The sequence below is a fragment of the Acomys russatus genome, chromosome 5 (genome assembly GCF_903995435.1).
Source record: "Acomys russatus chromosome 5, mAcoRus1.1, whole genome shotgun sequence".
NCBI lineage: Eukaryota > Metazoa > Chordata > Mammalia > Rodentia > Muridae > Acomys > Acomys russatus.
Window position 1 is genome coordinate 46,987,123 of NC_067141.1, and position 14,841 is coordinate 47,001,963.

The 14,841-nt window shown below is 43.7% G+C and overlaps 1 long non-coding RNA gene across 1 annotated transcript in view; it reads right to left on the minus strand.

Annotated features, from left to right (window-relative positions):
• The window catches only part of LOC127189455 (uncharacterized), a 99,844-nt gene extending 99,093 nt beyond the window's left edge, over positions 1 to 751 (minus strand). The window contains exon 1 of the long non-coding RNA XR_007830653.1: positions 611 to 751. This is a non-coding gene — a long non-coding RNA (uncharacterized LOC127189455). The remainder of the gene's footprint in view (positions 1 to 610) is intronic.
• Positions 752 to 14,841: the final 14,090 nt, after the last annotated feature.

Genomic DNA, 14,841 nt, shown 5'->3' on the forward strand with positions numbered 1-14,841 from the left:
ATTCATGGGCTGGACCTATCCCTCCTGCACATGTAGCAGATGTGCAGCTTGGTCACCATGTGGGTCCCCTAACAATGGGAGCAGGGGCTGTCTCTGACTCTGTTGCCTGCCTTTGGATCCTTTTTCCCTTACTGGGCTGATTCATCTGGCCTCAGTGGGAGAGGATACACTTCGTTCTGCTGCAACTTGATGTGCCAGGGTGGGTTGGTACTCCTTGGGAGGAGGGAGCTTCCCTTCTCTGAGAAAAGAGGAAGGAAGGAATTGGGGGCACTTGGGGTAGGACTGAGAGTAGAGGAGGGAGGCCACTATGATCAGGCTGTAAAATGATTAAATAGATAGATAGATAGATAGATAGATAGATAGATAGATAGATAGGAGGATAAAAAGAAAAAAAGAATACCAACAGAGATCAATCCAGTAAGCAACATACTTTCATGGTTTTCATCTCCAGGTCCTGGCTTGGTTTTCCTCTGGGATGGATTATGACCTCAAGTGTAAGCCAAACAAACCCTTTCCTCTCTGAGTTGCTTTGGTCAGTGGTTTATCACAGCAACAGAATGAAATAGGGCAGAAGTGATGACTGTTATAAAAGGGAAAAATGGAAAATTACCTATTGAATGATAGCTGCATGTGATCAGAAATTCCCTTCGTTCTTGAGAAAGGGCACAGCCTGCATCTTCTTCAGAGGCACAAAACTGATAAGAGGAAAGAATTCACGTCCCCCCTGCAATGCTTTCTCCAAGAATCCAGGGCCTCTTTCCACTGCAATCTCAACCTCTTTTCTAACTTCTGAGCTGGCAAACTGCTTTCATAAGACACACACTCAAAGAGATTTTCTCTGTGCTTTGTTCCAGGAACATATATGTGTAGAAGGGAGCATTTGGTCACTTGCTTTGCATCACCACAAGCATACATTAATATTCATTCATTTTTTAAGTAAAAGAATACTGTAGGGTGAGTCACAAGAATTCCTCTTCCAAGTGCCTTCTCAGCATAGCAGTGGATTCCAGGGGAGCTAAGCATTGAACAGCAAACCTGAGGTTCCACAAAGGCCTTGTGGACAGCCTCCCTTGTGTAAAGGAGTCATTCTTAACCTATAAGTCATGACCCTTGGTGGTGGTAGAGGGGAGGGAAAAACAGAAAGTGCAGGCTTTGTATTATTAATTATAATAGTAGCAAAATTACAGTTATAAAGTAGCACCAAAAAAAAATAATTGTATGGTTGGGGGTTACCATAACATGAGGAACTGTATCAAAGGGTTGCAGCATCAGGAAGGTTGAGGACCAGTGGTGAAAGGTTCCTGCCTGGTGTAGTGATCAGAGGTTCCACTGGAACTCAGAATGGAGCATGAAGACAGGGAGGAGAGGAGGAAGGGGGCCACAGTTGGGATGTAAAGTTAACTAATTAATTAAAGAGTGAATCCCTTAAAGCCAGGAGAGGTGGCCTGTCTGTAATCCTGGCTCTTAGGAGACTAAGGTTGGAGGAGCTGAACTGAGATCTGCCTGAGATGATGTACAGGGAGAGACCACCCCCAAACAAGAACAGCAAGAGCAACCATGGATGCCCTGAGATGTATAGGGAGAGACCACGCCAAAACAAGAACAAATGCAACAGTGGATGCCCTGAAGCATGAGGAAGAACCAGGATGTTTACTCTCAGGCTTAAGCCATTCCATGCAATATGAACTAAAACTATTCTGATTTTTTTTTTTAATTCTTGCCTTAAGTATTGCTTTTTAGAAAAAAAAATTCCTTTGTGCTAGAAGGGGACTGCAACTTGTGATAGAGTTGGTCTATGTAGCCTCTGTTTTGCTTGACTTCCCTCAAAAAGTGAATAAATAAATAAGCTTCTGAGTCGAATGTAGTGTACACTGCAATCCCAGTACTTGGGTAAAGATAGAAAAATCAAGAGTTCATGGCCAGCTTTAGCTACAATAGCCTTTGTTCAGACAAACAGTAAAATAAAGCAATAAGCTTCCAAAGATGAGTGTCTTATCATAAGTAAGAGCAGCTAAATGGGGCAGGTTCTCGCCATGTTCCCGGGACCATGAAAAGTTCTTTATGAAATGACTCATGCCATGAAGCTGAAGTGCTCTCAGTGTTTGTGTCATTCCAGACTCCTCAAAGCTAGCCCTGAGCTCAAGGCAGAATCCTTTGCAGTTTTGTAACAAGATGGGACCTCGCACAATGGCTCACAGAGAGTATAGAGCATTCTAGCTCTGAGACAGATACCTTCAGACCATCTTAGAGGGCCACATCATCCACTCCAGCACAAAGATCTCTGTAACCTGCCATTGCAATTAGGGATTGAGATTTTTGTCCCTTTCTCCCAAGGAGAACTGCAAGATTCCTTGTACAAATTTACTTACTCTATTTTTACAGTGTTCTCTAGAACTCAGAATTCAGAATATCAACAAACATTACAGCACAAACCTCACTGGATGGCTGGACAAACCATCAACAATCGCCTCCATGCCTGTTTTCTCTTCAGAGCCAGATAAATGTTGAATAGAAAAGGCAACCATCTCTCTCAGTTGAACAAAAGTGAGGCCCAGAAGGAGTGAAGGAACTTCTGAAAGGGTGTGGAGCCCATAAATGGCAAAGCCTGGATGAAAACCCCAGCTTTTGAGTCCAAATGGCAGCACAGGTCACACTATATGAAGGTGATGAAAATAAAAAATGTCATGGCTATTCTACAGTCAAACGTGCCCCTTCTACAACAAACAGCACCTTGGAAACTGATTCTTTCTCTCTTAAGCCAAATAACTAGACTCGGCCTCTGGACAGGCAGAGATAATAATACTTAAAGTGCAGAGAACAGTTTCTAAACAATATGGGCCCCAAATCTTCACAATACACACTCACTCACAAACACATAGACTCCTGTCACCTCCTCAATTATTAATGGTCCCTGTCAGCTAGATTCTACGAATATCAATATTGAATCACTGAACACCTTAATTCCCAAACTCCCAAGGAAAAAGCTGGAAGCTTCGAGAGTGCCATTTTCAGGACTTTTCACAGCATCAGAGGACAGTTAGGTCTCATTAGCTCTAGAACTTCATACGACCAAGCTGGGAAGATGGCTCAGTGGGTAAAATGCCTGCTGTAAGAGCATGAGCACCTGAGGTGGACACTAGCAGTCTCTTAAAAAGCTGGTCATCGCCATGCGCCTCTGTATTGATGGAGCAGGGAGGCACAGGCAGACCCCTGTTGTTCCCTGGCCAGGTGATTTAACCCGTTAGTGGGTGGCAAGTTCTATGAGAGATCCAGTCTCAAATACAAGCAGGGAAGTGTAACTCTCAATGTCCCCTCATCAAAAGAAAAGGAAAAAAAAGGCTTATTTTTGCAGTAGAGGGCTACTATAGGCTCCATGGCTGCTCAGTTATTATGCAGATAATAAGTGACCTGAGATATCTGGCCACAGCTGGTGCACTTACAATATACCACGTGACCAAACGCACACCTAAGATGCAGGAAACATCTTGGAAAGAGGGACAGAAAAGTTGAAATTGACAAAGAACTACAATGAGTGCTGTGATTAAAGGTCTTCTAGACCTGGCGGAGATGATGACCCCATGAAATCTCAATAATATAATTGCCTAAACAAGATCTGAACAATGACAAAGCCAGTGAACATGCCAACATAGACAGGGAAGTTTTACGAGGTCCCACCCTAGACAAAGAACTAGCAATTAATGGCTTCTGAGAGAGGAAGAATCAGTTTTCTCCAAAGACTAGACTCCTGAGCAGTTATCCAATCCCATGTAGTCACTCTCAAATGCATGCAAATAAAGCAACACTAAATGGGCTCAGGCAGACAGAATAGATAGATAGATAGATAGATAGATAGATAGATAGATAGATAGATTGATAGAGAGATGATAGATAGATTGATAGATAGATGATAGATAGATAGATGATAGATAGATTGATAGAGAGATGATGGATAGATTGATGATAGGTGATAGAAAGTTAGATGATCATAGAAGAGAACACGCATTGTTTGAGAGGGAATGGGGGACATGGGAGGAGTTGGAGGAAGAAGTGAGAAGGGTAGAAATAATGTAAATATAAATATCATAAGCTTCTCAAGCTAAAATTAAAATTAAAAACATAGAGAAGAATCTAAAATGTAAATAAATAAATAAATACATGCATTCATACATAACTTGGAGGTTTCTGCTTCCTGACAGCCAGACTGGCTTCATACTCTTCACTATGACAGACTGTGTCCCCTCTGGAACTATAAGGCAAAAAAATAAACCCTTTCTCTCCTAAAAAAAATGTAAAAAAGGTGGGAGTTATTGAGGAGAGCACCCAAGGTAAACTGTGGTCTCCACACACATATGCACACATATGCATCTACATACACATGTGCACATATACATGCATGTACACACATATACACAAAATAGTCATATTGCTCTGACAAAGCCATGCTTCTTTCTCCCTTAGAAGACACTGGGCATCAGAACATTTTTGTCTAGGACCATCTCAGAATCCTTGGAGAACATGCCAGAACATGATAGGATGACCCTTCCAAATATTTCTTGGGGTTAATTCAAATAGAATGCTCTGAGGGCCGCATATAGATCTTAAGAAGAGTGGCAATGATTTCTGGAACACAGAAAATCAGTGTTTGCTACCTCTAGTGGGGCGTCTCCAGGAAGAAAGCATAGCACAAAAAAGAGACCTCCAGTCTCAGCCATCAGAGTATAGATCCGGTGCCTGATCCACACTGTCTCTATCAGCAAACACAGAGAATCCATCCAGTGATTATCACATACAATGAAATGTTAGCACTAATTTCTTTCTAAGAAACATTTGTTTAAGATAGGCATTGCTTGTGTGGAGTCTAAGACTGTTGAGCAGGGAATTCGGTACCACAGGTGCTTTCAACATAACATGCTGGATATGAGTCTTGGAGGGATTTAGGGAGCTAAAGAAGGTGCAGGAAATAGACCGAGGCATAAGTTACCCTTATTTGTCATCCAATGGCCTTTAAAATACACATTGGGAACATCCTAAGGTGGGCCTAGAATATTACAGAAATACCAACATAGAGAAAAGGCTAAAAAAAAATAACCGGAGTAATGCTTTGTGATCATAGCCTGACCAAATATGAGGACATGTCTGCAATGACAATGTCACAAATCCTCCCCACAGATCAAGAGCAAAGGTAAGTATGAGAAAACATGTGATTGTATGGTGAGACTCTGTGTAGGAAGCGGGGATAGGATCTCATCATTATGGGTGAGAGGAGGCTCCAAGGGCTAATACGAAAGTGTTTACTAAGCTTTAGAAGCAGAGATGTGGCCGTTTCTCAACAAGAGTAATGTGTAGAGCAGGAACCTGTGAGAAGATACATTTGACAGTGCAATTCTAAGTACATGCACTGTCACACCACTTTCTTAGTTGGTCCAAATAAATCCAAAACCCTTGTCATAGCCTGACAAGGGTTGTTGGGTTTTTTGTTTGTCTTGTTTTTTTTGTTTTTTGTTTTTTGTTTTTTTTCTTTTTTAATTGTTAGTATTTGGGAAGGAAAAGACAGAGTCCTCCCCAAATCTAGTTAACAACATGAAAACCACCGCCAACCAGCTGCTTAGTAATAAAGCCAGTTGGTTACACAGGGCCAAGTCTAAATATAAGACCAGTGATCGTAGCAGAGGGATTTGTCTGAGCAGTACTGCTTCCTACCCAAGATAACTTGGTGGAAAAGAAACAGTGGATCTGGGGTTACCAAGAGACTTGGTGAAGTTGGGGACAGGAAATGGAAGCTGTTTGTCAAAAGGATGGAAGGGAAATATTTTCTGCCATCCATTGATCAGCCAAGTGAGCATAAACCAAAATAATATATTTTATATTTCTCAATCACGAGAGGACATTTCAAATGTCCTACCATAAAAAAAAAAAAAATTCTAGGTAAATGAAGTGCTAAATCAATTGGCTTGATTTGATCATGCAGCATTTATATAAAAAATCACATTATATCCCATAAAGGTGAGCAATGGAGATGTGTTTATCAAATACAATATTAAAATACTTTAAGATTAAATTGTATTTTAAAAAAATAATGAAAAAGTGGAAGAAAATAAGACATTAATGGAGTAATAACTCTGACAGACTATCAGACCCATTTGTAGAAATAAACTCCAGGCATCTCAGGTCAGGGGCAACTGAAACTGGAATAGAATTTGACCTGATAAATAGTTTCTATTTTCACCTTCAATTACCAAATAACCCTTGCTGCATCAGTTCCGATAATGTCTCTAATGAATGTCTCCTGAAATCAACTAGACTTGAGGAAATGTTATTAGATCCATAAAAAAACAGCTCCATTTTTCTTCATATCCTATGAACTTTCTTCCATGTACAGAGCACCTAAGATATTTTCAGACAGGCAAGCAGAAGAGAGAACAGAACTGAGAGACTGAGAGCAATCAAGAAAGGAAAAGTACAAACAACTTGACTAAATGTGACTGACATTTTCTTACAAGAAAGAAAAATATATATACTCATATGTGTGTCCTGTTTATGCTGTCCATTTCAGTTCAAGTTGTTAAGCAACTCATGTTTGCTAAAAGATGGCACCAGAGAACCAGAGAGGAGTATTTTTACTCTCCTCCTTGGGAAGTGTTCTGAGACTCCAGACCAGATCCAAGGGGATGCTACCTGGCATCTCTTTTTGTCCTTATTTTATTCTTGCCTTGCTTAAAACAAAAAAAAAAAAAAAAAAATTTGTAAGTATCTCCAAGTACGAAAACTGATTATTAGGGAGAAATAAACAAACAGTGATAAAACTTCAGTTTGTGTCTTTAACGTATGAGTTTACCAAGAGGCCTCACCCAGGCTTCCTCCATCCATCCATGAGTAATAAATAACGACCATTTTTCTACAAGTGAGGACTAGGAGTCAAATCCTTGGGGGACACTTTGCATAAACTCAACATGGGCATTAAACTGTGCTTGAGCTCTGAAAGTCCCCAAAGTGGATTATTTTCCTAAGATTTGGTCCATAGTCTCCTCCCAGGGAGTAAGGTCGCCATGTCTGCAGAGTATTTTTGAACCCGCACAGAAGAAAGGCAACACACAAGTTGAAGACATTCTTCCCATACTATGCAAGACATAGCTATCATGTTTCTGTTCTGCATGTAGAAATCCTTCCCTCTTGTTAAGCCACTTCTATAAAGTCATTCCACAAAGAGAGATGGATCCTCCCAGATCATTGGGAGCTTTGAACATTCTCTCCTCCTCCTCCTCCTCCTCCTCCTCCTCCTCCTCCTCCTCCTCCTCCTCCTCCTCCTCCTCTTCCTCCTTTCTCGCTATTCCCATCCATTTTTCTCTGCCCCCCTCCCTCTCTTTATTTCTGTTTTTGTTTGGTTTCATTTCGTTTTGTAGGCCTTGGTTAAGGGGAAATGGAGAAGAAAACCAAGAACTAGCTCACTCTCCTTCTAGACGCTTACTCATTGAAAGGAGCTGCTGCAATTCACCAAAAGAACCTGATTGATTGATAGTTCCCCACACTTTCATTTGATAGTCCACCAACATGTACTTATTAAACCATGGGTTCTGTCCTTAGGGCGCATAATTCTTACACAGATAGCAAAGGAATAGGTTTTGATTGTAAGGAAATGTTTTGATGATGTTAGGACAATATGGTGGAAGAAATGGAAAGTAAGTGTGAGAAGCAAGAGACAAGCCTTAAGATGGCTGTGTGTAGCCCAGGCTTGTCCAGAGCTCATGGTTCTGCTTCTGCCTCCCAAGCGCTGGCATTATAAGGGTGGGCCACCATACCTAGGTTCTCTTAATGATTTGGCAAAATAACCACATTGTTATAATGCCTGATGAATTCGTTATTCCTTTATTCCCCGAGTCATAACTTATTTTCTATAAAGCTAATGTGAAAGATCTTTAGACCCACAGTGAAACCCCCAACTCCTGCTAAAAAACAGCTTCTCTAGTTATAATGAAATCCAACCCCTGTCTCTTTGATCTGCCTGTCTATTTAGTCCAGACTTCTGACTCTAAGAATCCTTAAGCGGTCTTTCCTTTCTCAGATGGCAAACTCCGTCATGCCTCATAATTGAGTGGGCACTCGATAAATGAACGCTACAGTGCTCTGCAAAAGAATACACTTCCTACTGGCAGCAAATCCGAGAGAAACTTCCCCAGAAGAAAGGACTGTCAGTTACCACTTAACAAGCCCGTGTTGGCTCCCATAGAAAGAGAAAACAGAACAACAGCAACTTGCTCCCCCACAGCAGCCACATGGCTATCTGGTTGCTGCCTCCAGTCACCTGGCACACTGCTGGTCCCACAGAAGGAGCTCAACAAGTCCTTGTTAGATTGATTCAGAAAGGCAAGCTACTGGTGATATGTAATCCATCACCTGATAGGTGGACGCCAGCTGGGTTTCTCACATTCTGGCTGTGCCCAGCTTTTGACCTCCTGTGGTCTTTGGCTCTCTTACAGCTGACAAATTTAGCTGAGTGTGAGATGCCAGGGTAAGAGCAGGAAGCCAGAGCAAGGACTAGAAGGCTGTTCGGGAACTCTGGTGGGAGATTTGCTTTTACAAGACCCTTATCCTCTCTATAGATGATGTCACTGTCAAAGTTTATCCCAAGATGTTCTCTACAATACTCCAGGCCAGAGAGCTTCAGGAGGGACAGGAGTGATTCAGAGTTAGGATGTACATCAGACTTCCCTGGGAAGCCTGAAGCTGCGGATGGACAGACCCCACTTACAATTACAGCTATTAAGAAGGGCATCAGTTCTGACATTCTCGTAAACCAACCGAAAGGGCTAGTGTGCAGTGAGGCTCAAAAAACATTGCCTTCCCTTTTTGCAAGGCCCAACATCGCTTTGCCTCCCTTTTCACATCATCACAGCACCAAACATCACTATTATTGTCAACTAGCACTTTTTTATTGATCATTTGTCATATGCTAGATGCTAGTTTGAGTGATTGCTGGAATGCAATTAATCCTTGTAAGAACTGGGTAGACTTGCCAACCCATATCCAGGTTGGGGCAAAACTGATTTTTAAAAAAGTTTAAATAATTGGACTGAGTTTTAACAGCTTAGTAGGCATCAGAGTCAGATTTTAAAGGCCCCAGAACATGCTTACATCCTCCTAGTCTTTCAGTTATCCATAGCCATTCAGCGCCAAAGATTTTCCAGTATCTAGTGGGTGCTCTCTGGATCCTGTACAGATAAAACTACCTTCTTGATCATATTTCTAAATATGCATATCAGCTCTCACCAACTCTTGACCATAAATCTTTAATGGTATACTAGAAGCTTTGAATAAACATTCAGAGATGATGCCAATATCTTCCTCAATTGTGTTCATCTATTTCTCTGGTATCTTCTCTCACCTTAAATAATCCTAGTTTCCTACAAATCACAACTAGCTGATGTTCCTAAATCAAAGTGTTTTCAAATCTAGGCCTCTCCTTTAGCCTCTAGATAAGCCACTTTGTTCAGCATTTGAACTTCAGTAAATATATTTCTAAAACAATAAAGATGTTTGGCCAACACCTTCCCTAAGAGCTTGGCGGGAGACACACCTCTTCTTTATGGAGTAGTAGCTGTGATGTCACACAAGCCACACACATAACCAAGTAAGAAAACATTAGATACATCATGTCTGCCCATGTGAAAAATCTCATGAAAGTTCAATAATGCAATTATCACGATGAAACTGCAGATATTTTTATCTCCAAATTGGCTTCCTTCATGTTGGCACAATGACAGAAGTGGCCCTGGCCTTAGCCTACCTGTCACATTAGTTAGAAGTAAACATCTCTCTAAGAAAACACCCGAAACTAAGTTCCTGCGCTTCCCCACAATTCAAGCAGAGTTGGGGGAAGGGGGTATGTACTCAGGACTTAATTCTTGAATGGTTCACCTGGAGAATGCCATAGACTAACTGGCTGAGGCCCTGAACCAATCATGCAGTTGAGGGAGGAAGTTCCCTAGGTGGATTCAGGAGTGATTCTCAAAGTACATTCCTTGACCAATAGCATCTGTATTCCTGGGGAATACGTTAAAGACTCTGGAACTTTCAGTAGTTCAATCACAAGCTCTGGAGGTGGAGCCTGGCACGCCACTGAGACCCAGCTTTCAAGTGACTCTGATAGAATTTACAATGTGTGGCACACTAGTTTAAACCATCAGGCCCTGCCCATGCAACCTAGAGAGAATTTGAATCTTGTGGGTTTTGCTAGCCTCTTACACAACTAAAAAATGATAGAGGGAGAGCTGGGTGTAAGCCCATAACAGATCAGACAGGATCGGCTCTTCACTTCTGACTTGCTAAGGCTTCAGCAATGAGCAGGACAAATTAGCTGACTGGTCTGAAGAGTAAGGGCTTTGAAGAGAGAGAGAGAGAGAAAAGAAGAAGAAGAAGAAGAAGAAGAAGAAGAAGAAGAAGAAGAAGAAGAAGAAGAAGAAGAAGAACGATGATGATGACGACGACGACGACGATGATGATGGAAGGGCATGAACACTGACATTTTCTGTGATCCCTACCTGATGAAAGCTTCAGAGAAAATGGACAAGTAAATATACACAGTTTTCAGTGGGGGGGGGGGAACCCTATTATAAAACATATCGGAGTTGCTCTCTAACAATAGTTTCCTTCAGACATTTTTAGATTTTAAGTAGTTATAGATGTATACATTGAAATATGATAATCCCTGCCTCTCAGATTACTGGAAGAGCATTACACATGCTGATTTTTTGAGGCCTTGTTACAGTAGGATTTCTGAGGAAGAGGCTTGGGAATCTGTGGTAAGAACAGCAATGCTTTCTGTTCCTCGACGGACTCCGTGGCACCAGTGTCTCTACGTCTTCCTTCTCTGATGCTATCCCACACTACCTTACCCATTGCAGAATCATCTTCAGAAAAGACTGGATGCCAAATCTCCGAGCAAACTCTACCTCAAAGCATCCCTGTGCTTCATAGTAAACTCCAAAGCCTTAGAGTGACTCAGCAAGCCACACTAACTCAGCCCCTGCCTCTTTCTTCAGCTCTGTCCTCTACCGCTAGTGCCTTGGGCCCCAACCTTGAGCCATTCTGAATTCTCTACACTTCCCTGGACACATGATGCTCTTGTGTCTTGGTTTCCTTTACTCTCTGGGCCCCTCCTTTCCTTTTCTCAGTGTAGCAGTCAAGATAATCCCAGGTCACATTGTAAATAAATTCTCAGTAGATTAAGTCAACATGGATTGTTTCCTCACTCTGTGTCAGTGGTTGGCAAGTCTTTTCCTAACAGGACAAATGGTAAATATTTTAAGCTTTGTGAGCAACTTGGTCACTGATATGTGAGTATATGCATCCAAACCTTTACAAGGTATTTAAGATCCTTCTTATTCATAGACATTGTCAAAGTTGTATGTACAGTTACTGGTGAAGTCAAGGAGAAACCTGGGCTAATGGCACAGTCACATCTTGAATGCTTCCTATTGCCAGGGAGACAATAAGAGAAAGCCTCACATAAGCAACTAAATGTCCCAATCTGGAAGTGATGCCCTGTAATCCTGTAATTAGTCGAAGTTAGTCTCTTAACCCAACCAACAATAAAGAGGCTGAGGCAGGCTGTGACTGACTGAGTGAAAAATGCTAGCTATATCAGCTCAAAGGCACCTGAGGAAGCACGTCCTGCAACCAACTCAGCTGGGTTTTCCCTGTAATCCTATTCATTCATTCATTCATTCATGCTTTCATGCTTTCATTCTTTCTTTCAATCAATCCTTTGTTCATTTATTCATTCATTCTTGTGATGCTTCTGATGGGATGCACAAGCTTGCACACATTAGGCCCCAACCCCATCTCTGCATTTTACAGCATCTCAAACAACTTTGGATTACAGTGTCATGTGAAAACATTGCTGTAATTTTCAACATGACTCTCTTACCCTGACCAGCTCCCATGGCCTCTTCAGATAAGTATTTATCTGTGGCAGTTGCCTTGCATAGCACCACCCTCCCTGCACTGCTCAATGTGTGTTGTTGCTTGGGCCCTCTAAATCACATGGAGGATTGTGGGAGTAAATAGAACCACTGACACAGTTGCCTGAAAGCTCCTGGATCTGATCTGGTTAGTTTGCCCACATTATCTACTTGTGATCACCTTATTCTTTTAGTTATTGGTTACTCTCTACATCGATCACACGCATGCCTCCTTTGCAACTTTTTTTTCCAGCTAATATTGCATGCTGAAGAGAGCCGGTTCTTGAGGCCACAGAAATTTTTGATTATCATGTGGGTTGTTTCCATTTTCAGTTGAGAGGTCCGAAAGGCAGGCACAGAAAAAGGAATGGTTTGTTTTTATTGTTTGAAGTTTCACAGCCAATCATAGGCAGAGTCAAATGACTGGACAAAAGACCACTAGACTGAGTTATGGACCCATAACTCGGCTTACCAACAGTTTATTCATGCTAGAAAGCATAATACATGTTAGCCAAAGATAAATCTTCCTGTAGCATATCAATGTTTCCTTCGTCGTATATGTTTCTCTCAAGTAAAACATTAAAAACAAGCATGTGATGGCTCATTAATACTGAGCCTTTCACCTATGCCCCCACCCATTTCACCGTTTGCTTTTCAAGCCCCAGGGATCCTGAAGATACTGGGGGCCTAAAGTTAGACCCCCACCCCCTCAACTTGGTCCTGTGAGATGAATAATAACTGTGAGCACCTGCACAGGAAAATGGCATGCACTTTGTTTCCCATGCAGTTTTTAACTCATCTTCTACCCACCAATTACAGAAAACAGCATTCACACTGAGCTGCTCTGAATGAGTCCCATCTGCTTGTGGGCTTATCAGTCACAATGAGGATAAATTCCAGGGACCAAAATGTGTCCTGGCTGAGAATTACCCCTGTCTCCTGGGTACAGGAAGTCCCCAAATAAACATCCCTCCTAGTAGTCTGCCACTGACAACTGCTCAGGAGACCCAAGTCTAAGAGGTTACAGTGCCAGAAGAGAGCTAGGACCCGGAATCTGTAATCTGTCAACTTTGATTCATTCAAGATACAGCAACCAAGCCGGGCGTGGTGGCGCACGCCTTTAATCCCAGCACTCGGGAGGCAGAGGCAGGCGGATCACTGAGTTCTAGGCCAGCCTGGTCTACAAAGTGAGTCCAGGATGGCCAAGGCTACACAGAGAAACCCTGTTTCGGAAAAAAAAAAAAAATACAGCAACCTATAAAAAGAAGTGTTTACACACTATACTAACAGGTGAAATAGTTCAGTTTACCCCTCTCCTCTGCTTAGACCAAAGCAGAGACAGCAGCTCAACCAGGGGAATGTGTTCAAGAAAACTGAAGTACAGTAAGAGCAAATCTTAGACTGAGATCCTGTCTGGCAGCACACCCCCTTACCCGCCCCCCCCCCCAAAAAAATCTATCACTGCTAGAAGGGTTTACTTTGCTTCCATCTTTCTCTCCACAATGCTTATAATTGAATGTTACAAAGTATACCCAGAATAAAACTACCGGGGTCCCCTTCCCCCAACCAGAAAAGGTTAAGCTTTTAATTACAGGCCCTCAAACTATCATTTTGTGCAATTAGCAATTAACTATAATCGTTGATGAGAGAATGCAAAGCTGCGCTGGCAATTCCTTCCCATCCCATCCCATCCCAGACTCAGTTATTTTAGTCTTGTTCTATTATAGAGGACAAGCCACAACCGCGGGAGCGCTCTTGGCTCTTGTTTCTCTCTCTCTCTCTCTCTCTCTCTCTCTCTCTCTCTCTCTCTCTCTCTCTCTCTCTCTCTCTCTCTCTCTCTCTCTCTCACATACACACTCTCTTACTTAAAGACACATTTAAATTTTTAACAAAATGGCATCTCAGCTTGCCATTGAGATGGGACTCCAACCCCCACAGCAGAGCAACGGAGCATTTGCACGCCTTCTCTTCATCACTTTCTGGATGGAAAGAAGATTCCCCCAGAAGATGCTAACCTACCTACCGACCTCACAATGCCAGCCCTTCCTAGGGGCTCAGGAGGGGGAGGTAGACCTTCCTCTGCCCCCATACTCCTCAACTGCCAGCCCCCTGAGCCCTGAGGCAGTGGCAACAGTGGCAATAGTTGCATCAGCGCTCTTAACCAAGGAGCCAGGAGGGTACAGTAGCGACTGTAGGGAGCTAGGGAGCGCACAGCTGCTGCGGCCGCAGGTTCCGTGGATCAGGAAATTAGGACAGGCACCCGGGATTGGAGGTGAGGATGGTGTGCGAGCCAACCAGCGGCCGCCCTGGGTCCCCCGTGAACCGCGGGCCGACGCGAGGAGCAACCGGGCCCCGGGAGCCGTCCGGATGGCGGCGGCGACAGCCCCAGCCACTGCCACTCACGCACGCACGTTGCCACTTGCCCCCGCACCCTCCTCACCGCGCGCGGGAGAGCGGTGCATGCAAGAGCTGCTGGGCTGAGCTCCCCGCTGGGGTCCCCGCGCCCCTTGGCTGTGCTTCTGCCGCCGCCCGGGTGGGTGCCCCCGACCGCTCGACTCCGCTGTCCCCAGCGACGAACGGGCTCCCCGCCCCCCTCCTCCAGCGCCGTTCCCTCCCCTCTCCCTCCCCTTCTCTGCAACGCCTGCATTATTTTCCGCCCGCAGGGTCCGCGCGCACAGCGCGGCCGCGGCGGGGGAGGTGACCGAGTGGGTGGGTGGCTGGGTGGCTGGGTGGCTGGTGGGGAGCAGAGCGTGCAAGTTGTAGAGAAGGGGTGCCTGCTCCTTCCGAGCTCTCCGTGCTCCCGGCTCCTTACTCCTTCCCCCTCCTCCTCGCCTCCTCCCTCCCCGCCCCCACCTCCTTCCTCCTCTCCGAAGGGCTGGTAACT